Genomic DNA, 13,114 nt, shown 5'->3' on the forward strand with positions numbered 1-13,114 from the left:
AGGCCTCAGTAAATGGGAACAGGAGATAAAGGGAAAAATCCTGTTCAGCTCCTGCAACGTAGAGCTGGAGCAAGCTCAGTGCAGATGGAATCTTTGGAAAATTTAGCTGCCAAATTCTAACAGGTCTCTACTGAACATATTTGAACTGAGATTTTTTCGAAGTCTTAGCACTTGGCCGAATTTGGGCATATTTTAATGGTAATAGCTTAAATCACGCCCCTGTCACAAAGGCAGCCCTCCTACTAAATTTTGAGCCCCTGCCCCAAAGCATGGCGCTCCTAGAGCTTCTCAGTGAAACAGTTGTAAGAATTTTTTAAAAGGGCAAAACACAGTATTTTTCCCTAATCTTGTTCTAGGACAGGGGTCGGCAACCTTTCAGAAGTGGTGTGCCGAGTCTTCATTTATTCACTTTAATTTAAGGTTTCGCATGCTAATAATACATGTTAACATTTTTTAGAAGGTCTCTCTCTATAAGTCTATATATTATATAAATAAACTATTGTCTGTAAACAAGGTTTTCAAAATGTTTAAGAAGCTTCATTTAAAATTAAAATGCTAATCTTATGCCGCCGGCCCACTCAGCCCGTTGCCGGCCTGGGGTTCCGTTCACCTCGGCCGGCAGCAGGCTGAGCAGGGCCTGCGGCTGGGACCCCGGCTGGCAAGGGGCCGGCGGCCGGGACCCCAGACCGGCAGTGGGCTGAGCGGGGCCAGCGGCCAGGACCCCAGACTGGCAGTGGGCTGAGCGGCTCAGCCTGCTGCCGCTCAGCTTTTGTCGGTCTGGGGTTCTGTCCACCGGCTCCTGCAAGCCAGGGTCCCGGCTGCTGGCCCCACTCAGCCCGCTGCCGGTCTGGAGTCCCGGCTCTGTCCACATAGAATAGGTACCTACCTTCTCCCTGATTCTAGCCATTCTCTTCTTCTCTCTGCACTGAGATGAGGGTGGGAGTGTGCTGAGAACATGGCTGGGGGTGAAGGAGCAGGCTGGGGGTTGGGGTGCAGGGTCCGGCCAGGAACTAGAATGAGGGAGGGGGCTCAGGGTTGGGGCAGAAGGTTTGGGTGTGGAGCGCTGACCTGGGCAGCTCCCATTTGGTGCGAGAGGTGCAGATGGGAATGGGTGTGTGTGTGTGTCCAGGAGCTCTTGTTTGGTGCTCAGGGGGGCATGTGGGGGGTGCAAGAGTCAGGGCATGGGGTGGGGGGGGCTGGGTATGTGTGGGGGGTGCCGGAGTCAGGGCTGGGGTTGTGGGGGGGGGTTCAGGGGTCAGGGCACAGGGCTGGGCTGTGTGGAGGGTGCAGGGGTGAGGGCAGAGAGCTGGGTGTGTGTGAGGAGGGTTCAGAGGTGAGGGCAGAGGGCTGAGTGTGTGTGAGGGAGGTGCAGGGGTCAGGGCAGAGGGCTGGGGATCTGTGAGGGGGTGCTGGGGTAAGGGCAGAGGGCTGGGTGTGTGTGAGGAGGGTTCAGGGGTCAGGGCAGAGGGCTGGGGGGTGCAGAGATCAGGGCAGAGGGCTGGGGGTTTGTGATGGGGGTGCAGGGGTCAGGGCAGGGGGCTTGGGTGTAGGGATATAAGGGTCAGGGCAGAGGGCTGGGGTCGTGGGGGTGCTCCCAGCCCCCTGCCCTGAGCAGCTCACGGCAGGGGGCTGGAGGGGATATGCCCTGATTCCACCCCCTTCCCCAAGGTCCCTGGAACAGAGAGCGGCTGCGGCTCTGCTTTTAATTCTCCCCCTCCATTGCAAGGGCCGTCAGCTGATCGGCCGCAGGGAGGGAGAGGAGGAGGGGCAGGAACCCAGCATGCTGGGGGAAGAGGCGGGGGGAGGGGGAAGCTTGCCTGTCGTGCAAGGAGAGAGCGGGGTCGGAAAAGAGCGGGCTGGGCCAGGAGGATTTTTAGTGGAACGCTGCTTTGTCTGCCCGAGTCCGGCAGACAGCAGCGTGCCATTAAAAATTGGCTCGTGTGCCGTATTTGGCACACGTGCCATAGGTTGCTGACCCCTGTTCTAGGAAATGTCAAAATAATATTTGCTGAAGCTTTCAATAATAAGTCAGTCTCAGACGGACACGTCTTGGAAAATTTCAGCGCGAATGATTAAGGTTTAGCAAAGATATAAACAAATGAAAACAAGGGGTATGTCTACAATACAAAACCTATATTAGTTCGACTTATGGTGCATGTCCACACTACTCTCATCAGCAGCGCTTCCACGACCTAAAAGGGGCAGTGTGGGAAGCTGAGACCCCAGTCTCTCAGCTCCACTGGCAACTTCCTCCCAATAGCTTGGTTGCCCCACAGGCTCCCAGAGGGCTGCCCCCCCTTGTCTCCCCATTCTGGAAGGGTAGGGGGAGCACTTGGGCTTCTCACCCCGAGTCTCAGCTGGGAGTGGGGTCTGAAGCCACCCCGGCTTCTCGCTGCCTGGATCCCAGCTGGGAACAGGGTGCAGCCGCCCAGCTCTCCAGGGGAGTGGGGAGAGCAGCTGGGCTTTAGTTCCCTGGCTTTCTTGTCAATTTCATGGTTCCTGCCATGAAATTGACAAGACAGCAGATTTAAGGGAGGCAGTGTCTACACAGACTCTGTGTCACCCTAACTATACCAACATGAGCCTTATGCGTCTCATGGAGGTGGAGTTTTTATGTCTGTGTAGTAGGGCACTTACACTGGCTGGAGGAAGGCTATAGTGTAGACATTGACATAATTAGGTCGACATATGCTGCCTTATATAGACCTAACTATGTAGTGTAGACCAGGGTTTATAATTAGAAGCGTTAGGCAACATTAACTACAGGCAATACTATCCAGTTCCACCTATAGTACTGTTTTGGAAGATTTAAATGGAGATTGCTAGGTAGTTTAGACTCCAAATTCTTTTACTACTTAACCCCCTCCCCCATGACCAATAATTAACAGAAATAATGGCATAATTTTAAAATAATAGAAAAAATATTTAATATACTTATTTCCCTGCACTGGGGGAAACATAAGTGCCTCACTATTGTACTAATTCATGAGAACCAAAAAGTGGAACTGACCAGCATAGTTTCACTGTTCGAGCTTAGTAAAATGCACGTTAAAAACACCCTCTATAAATCATAAAATCTAAATTATAATTTTAAAACATTCTTTCTATTTTGATAATTTAAGCTATTATTGGTAACACAAGTATTTTTTAAAAGCTTATTATTATTTGTCTTAATGGTGTCCCTTTAATTTGTTCTTAATTTTATTAAAGAGTAGCTAAAACTTTAATATTTTACTTTAAATTTATATCTCACTGTTTTCACTACTTGTTAAATAAAAGTCTACATAACTAAACTGATTACACAACAAATGCAACTTTTTGTCAAAGATTACGACTTCTGATGCTGTATAAAATATAAACACTGTTGCTCTGCAAGGATTCTTCATGGGCAGGATTGAGGATAACAGACTGTAAAGTCTTTGCCAAGGACCCAGGGGCAAGTCTTGAGCTGTTGTAAATTGTCATTGCTTCACTGGAGTCAATAGCCAATGGAGCAATGACAGTTTACACCAGCTGAGGATCTGCCCCATTAGTGTTTCCTGTATGCTTTGTCAAATGTTGAGCACACAGTCTGTGCCCCATTTATACTAGCAATTGTCAATGTTTAAACTCGTATAAAACATTATTCAACAGGTTTCTGAGTAACAAGAAATGAGTCTAGGTCTGATTTAAGGTGTAACAGGATGCTCTATATAATGTTTGTTAAATAGATTAGAGACTATTGGCCAAGTCCTGAAGCCTTGACTAAGTTCTTATTCAGTCCTTATTAAGCCACACTCTCAGTGAAGTGTTTGCACTTAGTGTTCTGGCCAGTCAGCAGGGATGGTTAATCAGAAACCTTCCTGCAATGTAAATCAGTCTAATCATGCTTCAATACAAATATAACTTATATCAGCCAGGATGTTATATATATTGTGGGAGGGGGGAAGGGAATAGTTGGAAGCATTCCATATTCATTGCAGCTTTATTACTATATGACTTCTAGTTTACTTTTCATTGTTTTAAAAACGACCTTGTAATTTAATGGAATGAAGAGTTCACTAACAGTTTTCAAACTGATTTGTCTCAACAGCAGGTGATTTGGAGACAGTCTTATTTCTGGACTCCATTCAGCTATTATTCACAATTTGGGCTACAAATACTGTAATGTAAATGATACAAAACATGGAATTGATAAAAATGCTGGGGTTTTACCTGTTCTATTAATTTAATTGCAAATGTTTAATGGAGAGTGTCCCCAAAACATACATTCATAGGATTTCCTGTGCATTGAGCAGCACTGCATTGCTCTAATCTATACCAGTACTGTACCATAAAAGTACACTGTAGTGACTCAGGCTGATTCATATATAGGGCAGATAATGCTTACAGTTCAGCTGGATCTGGATAGACTCATAAGTTGTTTGTGCAAGAAGATTCCGAGGCTTTAAAATGACGTGTTCATCTTCCTTTACTTAAATGTTTCATTTTAACCAAGTCATTGCATCCATTTTACCTCTTCTTTTTTTTAATCGAATTTTAATTAAAATTGTTATAGATATAATTTCCTTTGGGAAATAAAATACTGTATTACCCATATGTATGCTGTCTTCTTTTATACTGTGAGTTGAGAAGAACAGGCTGTGGGATACCCAGTTATACGGTCAGATAAAGTCTGAAGTGAAGATTAGTAATAATAATGACAATCTTCTTATTGTTGGGAATGGCTTTGATATCAAAGCAGAAAGAGGACATTAATTCACCTGAGGAAGGAGATTAGGACTCACTATTATGAGAGCTTTGAATGGTTAATAACAGTTTGTCCTTTGCTCTTTTGTGGTTATTGGAAGAAGAACAAATGATACAGTACTGATAAATACATCATAAACCTATTGCACCATCTCTCTTTTTGTAACAAATCTATTCCTTTAAAAGGAATATTGAAATATACTCTGGATTGGAACACAGTAAATGCATTAATTTAAGAGACTTTCTTTCAGGAGGTCATTTTTGGGGCATTTTATTTTTAGTATATTAGAAGTTATGCTTTTCACAGACTTCTTTTATTATGATTTATTTAAAAATATTGTATGTGTTTTGTTTTGGCACATGGAAAATTAGTTATCATTCACTGTAAGTGGACTCATGTACTATGCTCTGGGATTTGTTTTAAACTTTTGAGTATTGAAAGAATGAATGATTTACTCACTTTAAGCAGCAAAAGGCAAGATTCACAAAGAGAAAAGAAATGTAAATGTGGTGATGCTCCTTGTCACCACACCAAGCTTTTGGGCTCCTAGAACATCACTGAGATTCACAAAGCCTAAATTCAGTACCAAGTCTTCCTGGACAATGAATGAGGTGAGATAGCTGCCTTAGAATGGGATTCACAGAAGTCAATATGGTAGGAAGCTCCTCACCTAAAATAGCCTATGAGAGGTGCCAAGTCAAGAGATGTGTGCTAAGCCCCCCTCCTCTTATGGAGATAGGCATCAAGTCTGGGATGCAGGGAAGTGCCTTCCTCTGCTTGGGATTCTGAGCTGCTCTGTTGGCATTCATCACCCATGTTGTTTTAGCAAGAAGCAAGGGAGAGATCGGAAAGGAGGAGGACCACCTCCCTCATAACTTTTAGCCTAGTTGTCATGGTACTCACTAGGATGTGGGACACCCATGGTGAGAATGGTTTTGAACAGGGATCTGCCACATCTCAGGTGAGTGCTATAATCACTGAGGTATAGGATATTCTGTTGTGGGGCTCTATCAGTCTCTCTTGTTGAAGCTGTTCCACTGTGGATAAATAATTAAAAAACAATTGAAGCAGGGGGACTGGAACCTGGTCTTCCACCTTTCTTGTGGAATAGCTTCAACATTGGACCAAAGAAATGTGAGGTCTCACACATCCGAAGTTAGAACGCTAACCACAGGTGTAAAAGTTATGAGGAAGGTCCTCCTCCCCTTTCACTCCCAAGCCATTTTGTGTAAGCTTGTCTGTACAGGCCTAATCTGAGCAAACTTATTGGAGCAGGTCCCATGGCAACATAGGTAAAGGAATGCCTATATTTTCCAGTTAATGCATTGCTCTGGGGCTTAGGTGTGCGGACACCTGGCATGGGAATGCAACCTGCATGCACAGAGGCAGAAACATAGGCTCCTAGGGAACTTCTACTGCAAATATTTAGGTGCCAAGTGATTTTAGATGCCTGCAGGACTTTGGGATAGTTGAGTGGGGTTTTGTGAATCCCCGTGGGGCCTGATTCTAGCAAATACCAGCAACCACACGCCACACAACAAAAACACTAACCCAGGAACCTATCCTTGCAACAAATCCCGTTGCCAACTGTGTCCACATATCTATTCAGGGGACACCATCATAGGACCTAATCACATCAGCCACACTATCAGAGGCTCGTTCACCTGCACATCTACCAATGTGATATGTGCCAGCAGTGCCCCTCTGCCATGTATATTGGCCAAACCGGACGTCTCTACATAAAAGAATAAATGGACACAAATCATGTCAAGAATTATAACATTCAAAAACCAGTCGGAGAACACTTCAATCTCCCTGGTCACTCGATTACAGACCTAAAAGTCGCAATATTACAACAAAAAAACTTCAAAAACAGACTCCAGCAAGAGACGGCTGAATTGGAATTAATTTGCAAACTGGACACCATTAAATTAGGCTTGAATAAAGATGGGAGTGGATGTGTCATTACACAAAGTAAAACTATTTTCCCATGTTTATTTTTCCCCCCTATTGTTCCTCACACGTTCTTGTCAACTGCTGGAAATGGCCCATCTTGATTATCACTACCAAAGGTGTTTTTTTTTCTCTCCTGCTGGTAATAGCTCACCTTAACTGATCACTCTCATTATAGTGTGTATGATAACACCAATTGTTTCATGTTCTCTGTGTATATATATATATATCTTCCTACTGTATTTTCCACTGCATGCATCCGATGAAGTGGGTTTTAGCCCACGAAAGCTTATGCTCAGATAAATTTGTTAGTCTCTAAGGTGCCACAAGTACTCCTGTTCTTAGTTCCTGTTGTGAATCCAGCCCAAAGATACTGTGAAATCTTGGTTGTAATGTGCACATCTTTTCACTTGATGCTCTTGCAGAGCAGTTTTGCTTTGAATTAATGCACATAAACCTCTTGTGATGATTTATCACTGAGAGAGGATAGTCTCTCCATAGTCAATACTGTAACTCGTTTTCTATTATAAACCTAAATTTGAATCCCCTTGTATTTTACTATAGCTCACCAAAATCATTTGAAATTTCTCATGTGTAAGACAAGAATTTTTTGGACAGATTTCAGTTTAATTGGACATGGTGAACCAAATTCAGAGGTGCTGTGTAAAGTGATGTAAGTTGGTCTGACTTTTCCCACTTATTTTTGGAAATTCTAAGACACTTTTAAAAATTATACACTATGTGAAAAGGAGGCTTAACCTTATCACAGCGGAGACTGCACAACTATCTAACTTCCTACAAGAATCCTTTGCACTTGTTGATTGGCTTTTTGTGATCCATGATATGTAAGGCATACTTCTCCACTCCTCTCTCAATGTACAAACGATAGGGAATGTTATAAATATGGCATGAACCCTCTTTCTGTTAGAAAATAAAACCACCACCACATGTACATTCCAGTGCCTACCTTTGTTCAGAGCATGAATTTTAGCACTAGTCCTGTTTAAATTTCCTCTGTGGTACCTGGCGAACCTCATGTTCTTTCCAACATTATTAAATAGATAAATATAAAATACTCTGTTCTTCTATTTCTCAAAGGAACCTATACAGTAAGAATGAAAAATGATGTAATTATAGCACCTGTAGAATGCTGCAATTCAGAGTTTTGATCAAATTATATATATAAAATGATATTTTTTCAAAATAAGTTTCTAAATATCTGCCATTCTCTTTCCACTGGAAGTGACCAGTTTGGAAGTGGCCCTCTTTTTCCTGTGTACCAGAAGTGTATCATCTTTAGTTAAATCACAGTGGTAACAATCTGTAATTTCTAACGCTCAAGGCATTAAATACCTCTTTTAAATGAGGTAGATATTTCCTGATATCTTCAAACTTTATGGGCCGAATTCAGGAGTTATACAGGCAACTATGTTGTTGACCTCAGTAGCCTGAATAAAAGCTACAGGTCCTTCAGGTATGTCAGCATTTTATTTGCTAAGAATTATGTAAGTGAATTATATTTTTCCTTTCCAGTTCCATACCTCTGTAAGAATCCCATTATTTTTTAGGGATAAAAAGGATTTCAGATATTTATCTGTAGGCCTAATAATTTCTATAAAAGGGTTAAAAAAAGAGGTACATAAATACATGAAGGATAGGTCCATCAATGGCTATTCGCCAGGATGAGCAGGGATGGTGTCCCTAGCCTGTTTGCCAGAAGCTGGGAAGGGTGACAGGGGATGGATCACTTGATGATTACCTCTTCTATTCATTCCCTCTGGGGTGTGATGTTGCACTCCATGTGTTTTATGGAAATATGCTTATGAGTGTGAATATGATGTAACTGAAATATGCTTTATGCAAAAGGTCTCTTGTAAGGTATCATAATAAAGGTTATAAGTTACCAAATATATTTCTTCTAGTTGTATGCATGTATCATTCTTGTATCTGAAGCTAGAAATATGAAGTATAACTATGAGGTCCTATTGTAATTATGCAAAGTGTGGGCCATTAATGGTGATTTAGAATCTTGATGGCACCCATTGACGCAGACAATTGGTTATAAATGGGTTATTTACTTGCAAACCCTCCTGTGTATGTGTGGGCCAACCCAGGAAGAATGGACACTACGGGTCTCACAGTGACATGTGACCATGTCACATGATGCTGGAATCCATCTTAATCCTTGTACTTTTCCATTGATGAGGCGGGGGTGGGGGACAAGCACAAACAAAAGATTTCCGCCTTGTGCCAAAGCTATACAAGGGGGTGGAGCAGGACAAAGGGGGCTGCCAGTCATGAGAAAACCCCTACTTACCACCTGAGATGTCCGCTGGAACTAACAAGGACTTTACCAGGGACAAGGATTGGGCCCGGACTAGGAAGGATTCTACTCTGTGAAAGAAACTTATTGGAACATCTTTGAGGGTGAGATATTACCTGTAATCAGTTTCTTAATGTATTAGGCTTAGACTTGCGTGTTTTGTTTTATTTTGCTTTGTGACTTACCTTGTTCTGGCTGTTATTACTTGAAACCACATATAGCCTACTTTTTATACTTAATAAAATCACTTTTGTTTATTAATAAACCAAGACTAAGTGATTAATACCTGGGGGAGCAAACAGCTGTGCATATCTCTCTATCAGTGTTATAGAGGGCGGACAATTTATGAGTTTACCCTCTATAAGCTCTATACAGAGTAAAACGTATTTATTTGGGGGTTAGATCTCATTGGGAACTGGGTGTCTGGCGGCTGGAGATAACTGAAAATAGCTCAGCAGGTCACCTAAGTCTGCAGCTTTGGGGGCACGGACCAGACCCTGGATCTGTGTTGCAGTAGGCTAGTGTGTCTGGCTCAACAAGACAGGGTTCTGCAAGTCCCAAGATGGCAGGGAAAATGGGCTCACAGGTAATTTCAGCACATCAAGTGACAGTCCCAAGGGGGTCTCTGTGACTGAACCCGTCACAGTTAAGTAATTGTGCAATATTCTATAGAGAAAGGATATAAATAACCCATCTCTCTAATGGTCCCTCAGTTCCTTTCATCTGAAGGGTCTAGTGCAAGAAACTATCAGTGCCAAGACCAGACTAGACTCCTGTAGACTTTCCACTTTCTGCCAGACTGATTCAAGCGTAATTTTCTCCTGCTGCCATGTGGATAAGAATGTCTGTGTAAATTAAAAGATGGCTAAGATATCACATGAGTAATGATAAATAGGATAGAGACCCATCTATCTAATGTGAGCAACTGTTCCTGTTTATGTACCAGTTTTGCAATGTTTTGGACTTCTTATACAAACCAAACTCTCACAGAGCAAACATTTAACAGCTCACTTAATGGGGTTTCTGGTGCAACTACACCTGAAAATGTCAATTCTAGATATCATGTTACCAAAAAGATATTGACATCTACAGAGTTGAGAAGAACAACAAGTCTGATCATGGTTCTAGAAACACTGACTTATTAGGAAAGATTTAAGAACTAAGTATGTACCACATAGCTTTTACTCAGCCAGGACATAGAAGGAAGGGAGACATAACAACTGTTTACAAATATCTGAAGAGTGATCATACTAAAGGTAATACAGGAATTATTTAGTGTAGTAAAGAGGAGTAACACTAAGAGAAAAGTGATGAAACTGTGAATAAGAGACTTATTCTGAACATCGGGAAAAGCTTCCAGACATTGAGGTGTATTCAGCTGCGGGATCATTTCCCAAGTGAAGTGATTGAAGCTCAATAAAGTGGGGCATTTAAAACTAGATTGAACAAAAACCTCAGGGAACAATCATTCACTGAGATACCCGAAGATGCATACATACTTCAGAAAATAATTTGCAGCCCTTTTCAACTGGATCTCAAAGCCTTTTACAAAGGTGGATACAAATTAACATTTTTACATTAGGTTAATGATGCAGAAGCAGAGCGACTTGCCCAGAATCACACAGCAAAACTATTACAGTCAGGAAAAGTTACTCAACTGGAGTATTGCGTACAGTTCTGGGTGCCATGTATCAGAAAAGATGTGGACAAATTGGAGAAAGGCCAGAGAAGAGCAAAGAACATGATTAAAGGCCTAGAAAATATGACCTATGGGGGAAGATTGAAAAAACTGGGTTTGTTTAGTCTGGAGAAGAGAAGACTGAGGGGGACATGATAACTGTTTTCAAGTACATAAAAGGTTGTTACAAGGAGGAGGGAGAATAATTGTTCTTCTTAACCTCTGAGGATAGGATAAGAAGCAATGGGCTTTAATTGCGGCAAGGGCGGTTTAGGTTGGACATTAGGAAAAACTTCCCATCAGGATGGTTAAGCACTGAAATGAATTGCCTAGGGAGGTTGTGGAATCTCCGTCACTGAGATTTTTAAGATCAGGTTACACAAACACCTGTCAGGGATGGTCTAGATAATACTTAGTCCTTCAGTGAGTGCAAGGGACTAGACTAGATGACTTCTCAAGATCCCTTCCAGTCCTACGATTCTATGATTCTATGAAAAGAATCCAATTCTTCTCACTACCACTCGAATGCTCAATCCGTTAAACTTTCCCCCAGCTTTGAGTCACTGTGAAAGTTCCAAATTTATCAGTTTTCAGCCTGGTACCTCATATCGTTTTGTAGAAGTTAAGCATTTTCACTTTCTCCATAACACTGGCTCTGCCAAACCCAAGCACAGGAGTCTCACGCAAAGCAAAGTGGCTATGGATTTATTTATTTATTTATTAGAAGAGGATAGAGTGACGTTGCACTCCATATGTTTTATGGAAATATGCTTTTGAGTGTGAATATGATGTAACTGGAATATGCTTTATGCAAAAGTTCTCTTGTAAAGTATCATAAGAAAGGTTATAAGCCACTGAATATATTCCTCCTATTTGTATGCATGTATCATTCTTGAATCTGAAGCTAGAAATATGAAGTATAACTATGAGGTCCTATTGTAATTATGCAAAGTGTGGACCATTAATGGTGGTTTGGAATCTTGATGGCTCCCATTGACCCAGACAATTGGTTATAAATGGGCTATTTACTTGCAAACCTTCCTGTGTACATGTGGGCCAACCCAGGAAGAATGGACACTACGGGTCTCACAGTGACATGTGGCCATGTCACATGATGTTGGAATCCATCTTAATCCTTGTACTTTTCCATTGATGAGGCGGGGGTGGGGACAAGCACAAACAAAAGATTCCTGCCTTGTGCCAAAGCTATACAAGGGAGTGGAGCAGGACAAAGGGGGCTGCCAGTCATGAGAAAATCCCTGCTTACCACCTGAGATGTCTGCTGGAACTAACAAGGACTTTACCAGGGGAAAGGATTGGGCCTGGACTAGGAACGAGTCTAGTCTCTGAAAGAAACTTACTGGAATATCTTTGAGGGTGAGATATTACCTGTAATCAGTTTCTTAATGTATTAGGCTTAGACTTGCGTGCTTTGTTTTATTTTGCTTTGTGACTTACATTGTTCTGGCTGTTATTACTTGAAACCACTTAAATCCTACTTTTTATACTTAATAAAAACCACTTTTGTTTATTAATAAATCCAGAGTAAGTGATTAATACCTGGGGGCCCAAACAGCTGTATATCTCTCTATCAGTGTTATAGAGGGTGGACAATTTATGAGTTTACCCTCTATAAGCTCTATACAGAGTAAAATGGATTTATTTGGGGTTTGGATCACTTGAGAAACATAAGGACCTTTTCTCACAATGCACGAAAGAGATTCTTTTACAATTATTCAACCAACCCTATGCTATTTCTGTCAACGCATTTGAACATAAAATGATATGTTTTAAAAACATCCACTTTTAGTCTATATAGAATTGTTCTGCTCTTTAACATACAATTTCATCTAACTGATTTAAAAAGAAATATGCCCACAGGGTGAAATTAACCAGGCCTCTTCCCAGAAAAAGCAGAATAATAGGGCTTGTGTGGGGAACTCCACAGGCATTGGGGAAATCAGCTCTGATTTCAGTTAGTGGGCTAGAATGCCTTCTGCTGCCACTGCCCTATAGGGATTTGGGCCATGCGATCCATACAAATGTAACTCCAGTGGCTTTCCTCCCCGACCTACTTTCAGATCCTTCCTCTGCAGTTCTGCAGTACAGAGGGTCTTGCTTAGGCCCTTTACACGTGTATGATTTTCACCCATTATCAACAACTTTCAGAAGTTATGGGCTTGATGCAGAAATCACTGAATGAAGTTCTATGGTCTGTATTATACAAGGCAGAGTAGATGATCCTAGTGATCCCTTCTGGCATTATAAGTAAGGCTATGTTTTAATCACAGGTATTTTTAGTAAAAGTCATGGACAGGTCACGGGCAGTAAACAAAAATTCATGGCCGGTGACCTAGCCATGACTTTTCCTATATACCCCTGACTAAAACTTGCGGGGTGGGGGTGACCCTGGGGGTTGCGCAGGTGCTGG

General features: G+C 42.1%; 1 long non-coding RNA gene across 1 annotated transcript in view; it reads left to right on the plus strand.

The window, feature by feature from the left end:
* The first annotated feature begins 8,923 nt into the window (after nt 1–8,923).
* LOC122464757 overlaps nt 8,924–13,114 on the plus strand; it is a 30,749-nt gene continuing 26,558 nt past the window's right edge. Inside the window, exons 1-2 of the long non-coding RNA XR_006289094.1 lie at nt 8,924–9,130; nt 10,292–10,295. This is a non-coding gene — a long non-coding RNA (uncharacterized LOC122464757). The remainder of the gene's footprint in view (nt 9,131–10,291; nt 10,296–13,114) is intronic.

Source organism: Chelonia mydas, chromosome 2, assembly GCF_015237465.2.
Source record: "Chelonia mydas isolate rCheMyd1 chromosome 2, rCheMyd1.pri.v2, whole genome shotgun sequence".
Classification (NCBI taxonomy): Eukaryota; Metazoa; Chordata; order Testudines; family Cheloniidae; genus Chelonia; species Chelonia mydas.